Below are 13,633 nucleotides of genomic sequence, written 5' to 3' on the forward strand. Positions count from 1 at the left end.
TTTTTCCTGCACAGTTCCATTAAGGGGTAGTCATACTCAGCACAAAACTGAGTTAACTTAAGCTAAACCAAACAAATGCAGAAGGCTACATCTATCTAAATACATTAGGCCCTCTTAAAAAAAACAAACACCAAAAACCGCACAGACAAGAACTGTGGCTTCTATGCCTAGCTCTACCACTGGCCTGCTGGCTGACCTTGGGTAAGTTGGTTCCATCACTGTCCCTCAGTTTCCCCGTCTGTAAAAAATTGGAATGACACTGTGACCATCTTTTTGTAGCATGTTTTTCATGCAGCGATCTTAGTGCTTTGAAAGTTAATACCTAAAGACTTTCACAAGCCAGTAGTGATCTAACTGTTCAAAGCTGCTCCCTGCTTTCTGTATTGTTTACACAAAACCTTTACTTGGATAACTAGTAGATGAAAGCCTATGCTGTTGTACAGGTGTATCAGGTGGCTCAGGTAATCCACCATCTGTGCTCTGTATCTGGTTAATTTTTCCTTAGGGTTGCTGTGACCAGTGAGCATAGCTTTCTTTCCTGGCAGTGGGTATGGTCAAAGCTTAGATCGGTACTGGTAATAGTGCTCCCATATATAGGTATGTATGGAAACTATTCACTTGTCTAATTCTTGGACCAGGTAACTTCAGTATTTGTGGTAGGCCTTCACACCAGTGTGTCTGTGTACTGTTTTCCCAACATCACACCAGTAAACATGCTACCATAAAGCAGCATATACCTGTCAAGGTTCCTTCCTAACTCTGAACTCTAGGGTACAGATGTGGGGACCTGCATGGAAAACCCCCTAAGCTTATTTTTACCAGCTTAGGTTAGAACTTCCCTAAGGTACAAACTATTTTACCTTTTGCCCTTGGACTTTATTGCTGCCACCACCAAGCATCTTAACAAATATATAACAGGGAAAGATCCTGCTTGGAAACGTCTTTCCTCCCAAACCGTACACCCCCTTTCCTGGGGAAGGCTTGATAAAAATCCTCACCAAATTGTACAGGTGAACACAGACCCAAACCCTCGGATTTTAAGAACAATGAAAAATCAATCAGGTTCTTAAAAGAAGAATTTTAATTAAAGAAAAGGTAAAAGAATCACCTCTGTAAAATCAGGATGGTAACTACCTTACAGGGTAATCAGATTCAAAACATAGAGAATCCCTCTAGGCAAAACCTTAAGTTACAAAAAGACACAAAAACAGGAATATACATTCCCTCCAGCACAGCTTATTTTCTCTGCCATTTAAACAAAACAGAATCTAACACATATCTAGCTAGATTGCTTACTAAGTTCTAAGACTCCATTCCTTTTCTGTACCTGGCAAAAACAGACAGAACCTTTGTTTCTCCCCCCCTCCAGCTTTGAAAGTATCTTGTCTCCTCATTGGTCATTTTGGTCAGATGCCAGCGAGGGTATCCTAGCTTCTTAACCCTTTACAAGTGAAAGGGGTTTTTCCTCTGGCCAGGAGGGATTTTGAAGGTGTTTACCCTTCCCTTTATAGTTATGACATACCAGTGAACAGAAAACCATATAGAGCAGCAGTAAAGCTACATATCTAGGTAGAATCTTGGGGCTCTTGTTCTGTGCTGTAGTGAGCCATGTTGCTGTTTGTACATGGTCCCCAAAGCCTGTGCACAGAGCTGCCCCCTGGCTGGAGGCACAAGCAGCTCAGTCACCCCACATAGCTGTTACTCCCACCTCCTCTGATCAACTGTCACATTCCAACCGCCACAGAACCTTTGGCCTCTAACGTTCCATCCGGCTCTCACAGGGCCCAGTGATCGAACCTGGTGTTATTCTAAAGGAAAATGCTCCCAGTCATGTTCATAGCTGTTTCCATCCTTTCACACTGAGTCAGAGATCCTTGGTTTTTCAGAGTGATACATACACAGCGTGTATGTGGAAGATCTGTGTTCATGTGTGCAGGTGAATGAGGTGGTTTTGAAGAACTGTGGAGTTGGGCCAAGTACTCCACCAGCTGTGCACTCTCCCTCATACAACCAATGACCTTTGCATGAATTAGCTATCAAGACAGCATGGTAACTGGACTCTTGGCATGGCATGGATATACGCCTTAATATAGTGTGTACTGCAGGGATGTACAATTTAAAATCAAAAGGGGTGAGAATTCAAAAATTGAACAATAGCCTACTGTAAGACCCAGTGATGATTCAATCTGGTGCTGTTCTAACCAAAATGCCCTGAGCCATGCTTGTAGCTGTTTTGGTTGCCTCATCCTGCCTCTACAGCCATTCCAGGCTTCAGAGTGACTCTTATGGAATCTTATTACATAAAGGTGTGTGCTGAAAGCTCCTGTTAGCATACTGCAATTAAACAGCTGGAACTGGTATGGCTTACTACAGTTTTATTTCACTGGTACTAAGACTAGGAAACTGACAGTTGCTGTGTAGTCTCACCATTTTATAAGCTAGGATATTGATTCACTTCGCTTGTTTAACTCCCACTATCAGTAGTGGAGCCTTTTCCATCCCAAAATAGAAAACAGCCAAACTAAGTTACATTCAGCATCTTTGTGGAAGTTGAAAGTGGGTGGGGCAGTTAGTCTGTCACATGTTCACGTACTGTGCAAGCTTGACTGTGTCTTTATTCTTAATTGGGTAAGATGCTGCAGCTTAGTGAGACTGGATGCCCTACCATCAGACAAGTCAGCAGCAGTGTATGTAATGGAATTTAGATTAATACTAGGTAAACTGTCACATTCTTGAAGTGTGTAAAAAACACTTGCTCTATAATTACTTGTCTCCTAGAAGGGACAGTACAGTACATGTTCTTCTGAACAACTTAAAGCTCCTTTAACAATTAAAATAGGCCTTATCTAAACGACTGACTATTACCTGCTCAAGCTTGAATTCAGTTGTGATTAAGACATATTTACCTATTCAGTGTTCTACCATGATTTAAGTATAAAACCAGGAATTAAATATTACTATACCTCAGTTATACCACAGCTCCAGTTCGTCTTCAGTAGGGTAGTGCCAAATAGAGTTGACATTTCAAAGTGCTAAGCAGTTTTGACTATAAAATAGTATTATAGGTATTAACTTTCACTGCCTGCTGATTTTGGCTGATGTGGAAGGAACCCACCACACTGCATTCCACCTCAAATGCAGCACCTTTGCTCGGAGAGAGGTAGTCGTCTTAGCTCTGTCAGATATATCTAAAATGACAAAAACTGTGCCTCTTTAGTTATCTGTATGTCAGGTTACCAATATGTCACCCCCAAAGGAAAACTTGGTAGTTGGAAAAGGAGCAGTCGGTAAGGGCCTGAGATAAACACACATTGAGATCAATGGAACCACTAATTGATTTCAGTGGGCATTGGGTCAGGCCCTTATTGACTACTCCTTTTTCAACCACCAAGGCTAACCATTAGAGCAGGAACTCATAGTTGAGTAGTAGATTTGGGGGATGGGAAGAAGGGACAGATGAGGACATACAGGGATCTCGTCACCAAATGCCTGCAAAACTAGAGTTCATTCAAAATGAAACACTAGCTTTTGTTGTAGAAATAAGTGTGCAATGAGAACTTCACATTCTGACATCGCAAGACTACCATAATCTGTAAAAAGCTTTTACAAGTGGTCACTAATCCCTAAGAGGAGAGAAGGAATATTTGTAATGTTCCCCACCCCACAAGTAGTTATATCATTCTCTGTCATACAGTTAAGTGAGCAGAATTCCCATTACTAAACAAAAACCAAGAAGTCTCTGCAGGGGGGAGGTTGGACTCTTTGGAACCATTTCCTGCTGTTGATGTTTTGAGACCTAACGCAATCATAGAATATCAGGGTTAGAAGGGACCTCAGGAGCTAATCTTGTCCAACCCCCTGCTCAAAGCGGGACCAATCCCCAATTTTTGCCCCAGATCCCTAAATGGCTCCCTCAAGGATTGAACTCACAACTCTGGGTTTAGCGGGCCAATGCTCAAACCACTGAGCTATCCCTTGGTATTTATTTTGGTTTCCCATAGTTCGTCTACTTAACTAGACTATTTATTGTCAGATAAAAAAAAACATACTTATCCCTTAAAGGGAAAAACAGCAGTTCAATGTTTAACTTATTTTTATGGTACTCTAAGAAAAACTGAAACGAGCATACAGTCAAAGCCTGTTAGAAATATTGTTTTTTTCTCCCCCCAAGATGTGATACTAATTATTAGTTCTCAACTAATCAAAGAAAAGCCACTGCTCTCCACCTATACATTTTTCTTTCAGCTAGCGATGAGTCTTGGAAGGGGTGGAGAGGCAATGGTGCTGTCCAGTATATTGATTTCAATACTTCTGCAATAGTATCCAATAAGTGAAATTCCCAATATCCTGGCCCTTTACAAACTTTAGTTAATGTACTTTTCTATACGGATTATCTAAACCTAAAGAGTAAGTCACAAAACTGTCAAATCTAACAAAGGACTGACAGAGCTGTCATTTTAACAAAGGAGGGCTGAAAGCAGCAGCTTTGCAATAAGAAGGAATTGGAAATCAAAGTGTCTAGGCTGACAGCTAAATTCTATTTATTTTTAAACAGAACTTGCAACTCTAACTTTCAACGGTCCCATATGCTCTTGTTCCTAATCTGCTTACTCCAATAGGAGCCTTTCAGTGAAGTATCACTCAAAGGGCAGCACCAGCAAGAGATACCAGGCCACTTGAGTGGAGATAGTGCTGCAGGTTTTTCTAAACTTTTTAATAGGTGGTAAGTGTGAATTGGAATTAATTTGCAAACTGGACACCATTATATTAGGCTTGAATCAAGACTGGGAGTGGATGGGTCATTACACAAAGTAAAGCTATTTCCCCATGTTTATTTCCCTGCCCTACTGTTCCTCAGACGCTCTTGTCAACTGCTGGAAATGGCCCACCTTGATTATCACTACAAAAGTCCCATCCCCCTTCCCCCCACCCCGGCTCTCCTGCTGATAATAGCTCACCTTACCTGATCACTCTCGTTACAGTGTGTATGGTAACACGCATTTGTTTCATGTTCTCCGTGTATATAAATCTCCCCACTTTATTTTCCACTGAATGCATCTGATGAAGTGAGCTGTAGCTCACGAAAGCTTATGCTCAAATAAATTTGTTAGTCTCAAAGGTGCCACAAGTCCTCCTTTTCTTTTTGCGGATACAGACTAACACAGCTGCTACTCGGAAACCTAGATTAAACTTTGCACTCACCTCATCATTCCAGCCTTCAACTTAAACATGTCCATGGTCATACAGTGACAACCTCCATAGATCTTGAAGTGATCCTGGCACTTTTGCAGGTATGAGTAAGGAAGAGCCCTTGACAGAATCTGAAAGAATACTAGCTTTGTGGACAGGTTCAAGGAGAGGGGACACAAAGGAGACCTTTTCTGTGGTCCACCTGCAGAACACAAATGTTGAGCAACCCTGAGAGTAACTGCTGTGATTTTACAGATCCAATGAAAAGCCAAGGCTTCTGCCAGTGAAATTAAAGGCAGGGGGTTGGCACCCCTGGTTGAGGAGATTTGCATCTACCTCAGGGACTGGTAATATTTGGATCCTCTGGAGAGACTGAGTTCCACTTTGGCATGGGACAGGAGTTGAGACCTTTTTTTCACATGTTCCCACTCTACACACTACATGGAGAACATCAAGGTGCAGGGGAAACACGGTTCATGCTATAACTAAGGAAAATGTCTTAAATGAGACCTCTTGCTCTCAGCAGGGGTTTGATTATGGTCTTCCACTCTCCTAGGTTAATCTTCATCTCAATGGGCCCTAAGGAGGGGTGGAAGCTGGATCTGTTAGCCTTCTCATCTTTGTGCACCCAAGAAAAGAATTAGGAGTAGAGTAGGAGGACTGAAGCGAGGGAGCCATGCTTCCCAGTCAAAGACAGCAAAATATATGGGAAGAGAAAGGGCAAACTTGGGGCTTATTTCCTGTCAGGTAGAGCCATAGTACAAGCTGTCCCAGTGCAGCCATAGGAGAATGAGAAACTATAACCACCAGAACTATGCGAAAGTCATTTTCCTGTAAAGGGGCTTTGTGCTGCTAACTATGCAAAGAGTGTTTAGGAGGATGGCAGAGATTAAATAAATAAAACCAACATACGACCACAGCCACTACATAGAATCACAGACGCATAGGACTGACACAAAAGGAAATGAAGAATTAATCTCTCATCTGCTAGCAGCTGCTTGGCTACTGGTAGCCTCTCACTGGAAAAAAGAAAAACAGTCCAACCATTGAGGAATGGTTAAAAAAATATGGGAGGTGGTGGATAGGAAAAATTAACACACCGATTATGTATCCAGCAAAATAGACAGAAGATAGATAATTAAATACCTTTCATTCAGTACTCAAATTATATTCACCTGCAAAAACAAAAAGGCACATCTGTCCAATTTTTTTGAATATTAACATTTGAGACACATACCTGGTCTGTTAAATATTTGTATATTTATTAAATTGAGTGAAATCAATATAATCACTAAAATGACATAGGCATTGTAATGATGTTCACTCTGAAATACGGTAACACTGTGTGAAACAGAAAGATCTGAGGACTATATTCCTGTATATCTCTTTAAACAAAGCTAACTGCTGTAATGATTGTTTTGTTTTTGATATTTGCATGGCAAGGGTTTCTAAACATGTTACAACTTCCTAAATTGTTTTAATAAGAAAGAACAAAAACTGTAGGACTGGAAAGGACCTTGATAAGTTATCTTGTCAGTCCCCTGCACTGAAGCAGGACTAGACCAATGGTTCCCAAAGGAGGTTCCTCAGATCTCTGGGGGTCTGGTCTGCCATGAATTATGTGGGGGGTCTGTCCCTTGAGCCAAGGCCGGAACGCTCTGGAACAGCATTTTGGCACTTTTGCTGCACAGAGGATGCCATTTTATTCTCATTCTGAAGTCCTCCACATAGCATGACCTCGCATGTAGTGTGTGTGAGAGGTCACGCTGGCGGAGGTGCTCTCATGCTGGAAGGGGTGTTCCGAGTAGTACTGGAAATGAAAAGGGTCCCAGGACACTTGGTAAGATGCCAAATGGGTCCTTGGGGGAAAAAAGTTGGTAACCATTGATCTAGACCATCCCTGACAGGTTTTTGTCTAACCTGTGCTTATAACCCTCCAATGACAGAGATTCCTCAACCTCCCTAGATTAAGCACTGGAACACATTACCACCCTGACAGTTAGGAAGTTTTTCCTAATGTCTAACCTAAATCTCCCTTCTCCAATTTAAGCCCATTACTTCTTGTACTGTCCTAACTGGATAGGAGAACAATTAACACCCTTCTCTTTATAACAACCTTGAAGACAGTTATGTTCTCCCACAACCCCTCCCCCCCCCCCCAATCTTCTCTTCTCCAGTCTAACCAAACCCAATTTTTACTCCAGATGAGACCTTATCAATGCTAAGTAGACTGGAAGAATTACTTCTCATGAATTGCTTACAACATTCATGCGAATACATCCCAGAATGATGTTCACTTTTTTTGCAGAAGTATTATGTTGTTCACTCATATTTAGTTCATGATCCACTATAATCCCCAAATCCTTTTCTGCAGTTCTCCTTACTAGGCAGTCATTTCTCATTTTGTATGTGTGCAATAGATTAGTCCTTCCTAAATGTAGTACTTTACATTTGTCCTTATTGAATTTCATCCTATTTAATTTAGACCATTTCTCCAGTTTGTCAAGATAATTTTGAATTTTAGTCCTGTCCTCAACCCCTCCCAGCTTGGTATACTCTGCAAACTTTATCAGCATACTCTCTATGCCATTATCTAAATCATTTATGAAGATATTGAATAGAACTGGACCCAGGACAGATCCCTGTGGGACCCCACTCAATATGCCCTTCCAGCTTGACTGTGAACCATAGATAACTACTCTCCGAGTTCAGTTTTCCAACCAGTTATGCACCCACTTTACAGTAGTTTCATTGAGGCTACATTTCCCTAGTTTGCTTATGAAAAGGTCACGAGACAGCATCAAAAACATTACTAAACTTCAGATATATCACATTTACTGCTTCTCCCCATCAACGTCTTGTTACCTTATCAAAGAAGGATATTAGGTTGGTTTGGTATACTTGATTTTTTCTTGACAAATCCATATTGATAGTTGCTTATCACCTCATTATCTTCCAGGTGCTTAAAAATTGATGATTTGCTCCATTATCTTTCTGGTACCAAAGTCAAGCTGACTGGTCTATAATTCCCTGGATTGTCCTTATTCCCCCTTTTATAGATAAATGCTATATTTGCTCTTTTCCAGTCCTCTGGGTTCTCTCCCATCCTCCACAAATTCTCAAAGATAATCGCTAATGCCTCAGAGATCTCTTTATCCAGTTCCTTAAGTATTCTAGGATGTATTTTGTCAGGCCCTGCTGACTTGAAGACATCTAACTTGTCTAAATAATTCTTAACTTGTTCTTTAGGCTCAGATCCTACCCCATTTCACGGATGTTCACTATGTTAGCCATCCAACCACTGCTAACCTTTTTGGTGAAAACAAACAAAAAAGGCATTTAACACTTCAGCCATTGCTGTGTTTTTGGTCATCGTCTTTCCATCCTCATTAAGTAATGGGCTCACTCTTGGCCTTCCTCGTGCTTCTCATGTATTTGTAAAATGTTTTATTGTTATACTTTATATCCCTAGTTTAATTTTGTTTTGTGCCATGGCGCCTCTAATTTTGTCCCTACGTGCTCTTGGGTTTTTTTGGTTTTTTATATATATTCATCCTTCGTAATTTGATCTAGTGTCCACTTTTTGTAGAACTTTTGAGAGTTTCAGGTCACTGAAGATCTCCTGGTTAAACACGCTTACCATACATCCTATCTTGCCTGCAAATAGGGATAGTTTGCTCTTGTCCCCTTAACGTCTCTAAAAAACTGACAACTCACCTGCCTTCCACAGGATCTTACCTACCAATTCTCTGATTTGGCAAAGTCTCCCTTCCTGAAGTCCATTGTCTTTATTCTGCTGTTTTCCCTCCTGCCATTTCTTAAAATCACGAACTTTATCATTCCATGATCAGTCACCCAATCTGCCTTACACCTTCAAATTCTCAACCAGTTCCTCCCGATTTGTCAAAATCAAATCCAGAATAGCCGCTCCACTATTTGCTTTCTCTATCTTCTGTAATAAAAACTTGTCCTCAGTGCATTCCAAGAACTCGTTGGATAATCTGTGTCCTGCTGTGTTATTTTCCCAACAGGTGTCTGGGTAGTTAAAATCCCCCATCACCATCAAGTCCTGTGCTTTGGATGATTGTTATTTAAAAAAGCCTCATTCACCTCTTCTTCCTGCTTAGGTGATCTATAGTAGATCCTACCATGACATTACCCTTGTTTTTTACCAAATATCTTTACCCAGAGATTTTCAATATGTCTGCCTTCCACTTCTATCTTGACCTCAATACAGGTGTATACATCTTTGATATACAAGAAAACACCTCCTCCCCTTTTTCCATGCCTGTCCTTCCTAAATAAGTTGTACTCTTGTATACCAATATTCCAGTCATGTGAATTATCCCACAAAGTCTCAGATGCCAGTTATGTCATAATTGTAATTATTCACTAGTATTTCTAGTCTTCTGTTTATTCCCCATACTTCTTGTATTAGTAATACAGACATTTAAGAGGAGAAATCTAATGAACATCTATGTCCCCTCTTGTCTCTCCTTTGTTCCCCGCTATGAGTGCCCATGTTCCCCCGAAATTCCAGCCCTTCACCCTGGTCTCCATGTTCTGGACTTACCTGTGGGCTTTTGTCTCCTGCCAAAGTCAAACCTAGTTTAAAGCCCTCCTCACTAGGTGACCAGTCTGCATTCAAAGCTTTCCTTGACAGGTGGGCCCCATCTCTGCTCAGCAGTCCTCCTCAGAACAGCATCCCCTGGTCAAGGAAGCCAAAGCCCTCCTGGCGACACCATCCTCACAGCCAGGCATTCACTCCAGGATGTGTCTGCTTCTGCCTGGGTTCCTACCCTTGACCAGAAGGATTGATGAGACCACCACGTGCTCCCTAACTCCTTCACCCTCACTCCCAGAGTCCTATAGTCACTTCTGATCTGCTCAGCGTCCTACCTCGCAGTATTATTAGTGCCTACACGGATGAACAGTATGGGGTAATAGTCATAGGGCTGGACGACCCTTGACAATACTTCTGTAATGTATCGGATACAGGTCCCTGATGCAGCACACCTCCTGTGGTGCCTATCAGTGTGTACCTCTCACACTGGGTGGTCTCCCCAGCCTGGCTTTCTATGATGGGGAAATACAGGCCACAGTGTCTGCAAATCCACACCAAAGCCTGGGTAGAGACTTCCATGGTTGGGTTCTCTGGCTGGACACAGGTGCAGGTAGAGGAGCCAGGAGCAGTGTGGGCACTGCTGATGTAGCTTTTCCAAACCATGATTTTATTGTCTGTCCCTCCTATAAGATCCCTCTGAAACTTCCCTGTTTGCTGCTCCTTGGTTATTTAGCTGCTGGCTTTAAAGCCCCTTTCTCCTAGTCAGCCCTGCCCCCCTCATTAACACACAGAGAAAGAGTGAGCAAGGCTCAGAGGCCAGGAGGTGAGAGCCTCGCTCATGCACACTCAGCTAGCTGCTAGTAGGCCTCTGGCCCCCACAACCACACAATTCCCAAAAGACCACACTGTAAACTTTAAGCAAACCAGAAGAAAAACCAAAACAGACAGACAAGCTCACTCACCCCAAGAGTTAGCTCTCACTTCTTCAGCAACATCCCTCCTCCTGCAGCGAGAGCCACCATAGTCTGCAATAACCCCTATGCACAAGTTTATGGTCGCTGGATCTGCGTAAGTGAAGACTCACTGGCATTCGCCAACCCACTACCTTCAGGCTCCCCCTGGGCACCTGCTCCAGTGCTGTACACCACTTCTGTGGTCGGATTTCTCCATGGCACTTACACTGATGATTTCACTCTAAGTGAATATAGCTAATGTGGCAGTGGCAGATTTGCATCCATCAGCTGAAGATTTGGGGAAAGGCCCATGAGTGGGGCTTCACAGGACAATGATACTACACAGGGTTTCAAGGCATCCCTTTGTTAAATTACCTCGGCTACACAGATTTCTGTGTTGTGCTTCTCACATGACAGATGAGGGGATATATGGTGTGGAAGTTCTGTGCAACAATGCTCTGTTATGATAAAAAGAGCAGAGACAGTGGCTGCTGCTGTAGGCTCATTCATTACCAGAATCAAGAGACCCACATAATGTTCCTGCAGACATTCCCCCTTATCTTTTATAGACAGCCTCTGGTGAGATCAATCAATTTTTACAACAGCCCAGGGAGTGATTCTCTCCAGCGCATGCTCTCCACCTTATGCCTTAACTAGACTCTGATAAACAGGGCTCTGAATCTGGCTTGGAAAAGCAGCTTAAGGAAAAAGAATCTGTTAAAACCAATTTGAGATGAGTCATTAGGAAAACTCTTCTGGGACAGATGGAGGAATAGTGGGGATGACGCAGCTAGGGTGCATTTATGATCAAATGCTGGCTAATGACAGCTTTCTGAATATCAGGACTCTCCTAACACATGGACATACATCATCAGATACAAGACCAAAGGATAAAGAGAACCATCCTACTGGTTAGGAATCTCAAGATTCGTGGCACAATGATGGATTCTACGGCAACCAGCCTTGCCATAGCTATCCTTTTACCTACGATCACCACGCTCAACACATCACTTACTTCCTGCTGATTTTCATGGTAATATTCCAGAACACTGCATAAGCACAGTCAAAGTGCACGGGGGTGTCAAACTCAAATCACAGAGGGCCATGTTTTATTTTTAATTATGGTCCAATTATGGTTCATACATGTATGAAAACATACTCAATTCATCCAGTGAGTGGGGTTTGTACAAAACCAAGGGTAGAATATGGCCCTTATGTACTAAATAAATACAAGTTTAGCTTAGTTATTTGTGGTATCTTATAGTCACATCCACATCACTCAGCAGGAAAATACACCCACCCACCGGAGCAGTGCTGTTTATGTCCTTTATTGCTTTTCATTCTTCATCTTTCTCAGTTTTTCCCTCTTCACCTCCTACGTCTGTCTCTCCCTTCTTCCCCCTTCACTTCCTTCCCTGCAGCATCAGTTCCCACCTCTTGCCCATCCACTAAGATCATCAGACATGAAAATGTGAATGCTGATATCTAAATGTAATCAATTTGGTGTTATCACCCAATGAGTTAAATGTGGGGTGGGAAGGTCACATGTCAGTCATTATTTCAGGTTCTCTGTAGACTTACAAAATATACTGCAGCAGGTTACTCTATTTTCATATGGATGGTTTTCATCACAACTATGAAGAGATATGAATCTTCTTGTTGTGGTTAAATGAAATCTTCGACTCTATTAACTCAGAACACCCACATGGGCCCCATAATTCCACAAAGAAAGGTGGGTATTTGATGCCTTTGCATTAGACCCTCGGTTTAGGGATGGGCAATATCCTCTCCTTGGCTTTTTGGTAATTTAAGCAATAAACTGGATCTGAAAAGAATCAGAACCTTTTTGAATTCTCACCAATGGATTTTGATGCATCAGGATTTCTTCTTGTTAAAATACAATTCATCACAAGGATGGTTTTTCACTCCACTGAATGTCATGTTACTGGAAACGAATACATTTCTTGGTTAGTGCTCTGGCAAAATGTATTTTGTAAATGTTGTATGCTTCATAAAAAAAGCAATTTAAGTGCTGTATTTCATTAAGAGGTTACTGCCTACTGAAAGGCCTTAGTGCCAGTATATTTCTATTTATGTGGTAAGCCCCTCCCTGTTAGTATTCACTTATAATGCTGGAGTCAAAATCGTTTGTGAGAATAACTGACAGTACAAAGGAGTCCATTACTACACTTGTATAATCTATTACAGTATTTAGGCCACTGCTGAACTGACAGACAATTACTACATCACACAGGAAAGCAAGTAAGCCCGGAATATCGTCAATCAAAAACCTAGCTAACGGAGAACTTCATCATTGAGCCTCAAAACCCTTAAAACTGCTCAGACAACTATCTCAAGTCCTATCTCAAATCAAATTTCTGTCATCCCTCTTCTCTGCTACAGTAAAAAAATAAAATGTGCCAATTGTTCTCAAACTCAAACTCAGAACTGCAATTGGGAGCTCCTATTTATCTCCATAGCTAAACTTCCATTGACTTTATTGGGGGCAGGATCAGAGCTTCTCTCTAAAGTGAACACCTCTAGTAATTGCTGTAGCCAATATTCAACACAGTGTCAGATTTTCAAAATATTAGCTATTGTAGTGTAAACTATAGTAATAAGGAATATCACTGGCTGCTGGGAACCTCCAGGGAGGTGAGGCTAGGCTACCTCCTTCAGAGTAAATGCAAAAAAAATCCCAAAAGTGTATCATCTGCTCATTTCGCTTCCCATACACCTGTTCCACTATTCTAACAGGCAGGCTGGTAAATTCCAGTAACATCAGAACGCAATTGCCCCAGTAAGTAAGTAAGAAAGAAATATTTTAGGCCATGAAAAAGGGACAAATATATACATAAAAATAACAAAAACAATGAATCTGAGGAGAGGAGACACACAAATATTAACATTACACATTCATAATATA

Source organism: Eretmochelys imbricata, chromosome 1 (assembly GCF_965152235.1).
Source record: "Eretmochelys imbricata isolate rEreImb1 chromosome 1, rEreImb1.hap1, whole genome shotgun sequence".
In the NCBI taxonomy this organism is placed as follows: Eukaryota; Metazoa; Chordata; order Testudines; family Cheloniidae; genus Eretmochelys; species Eretmochelys imbricata.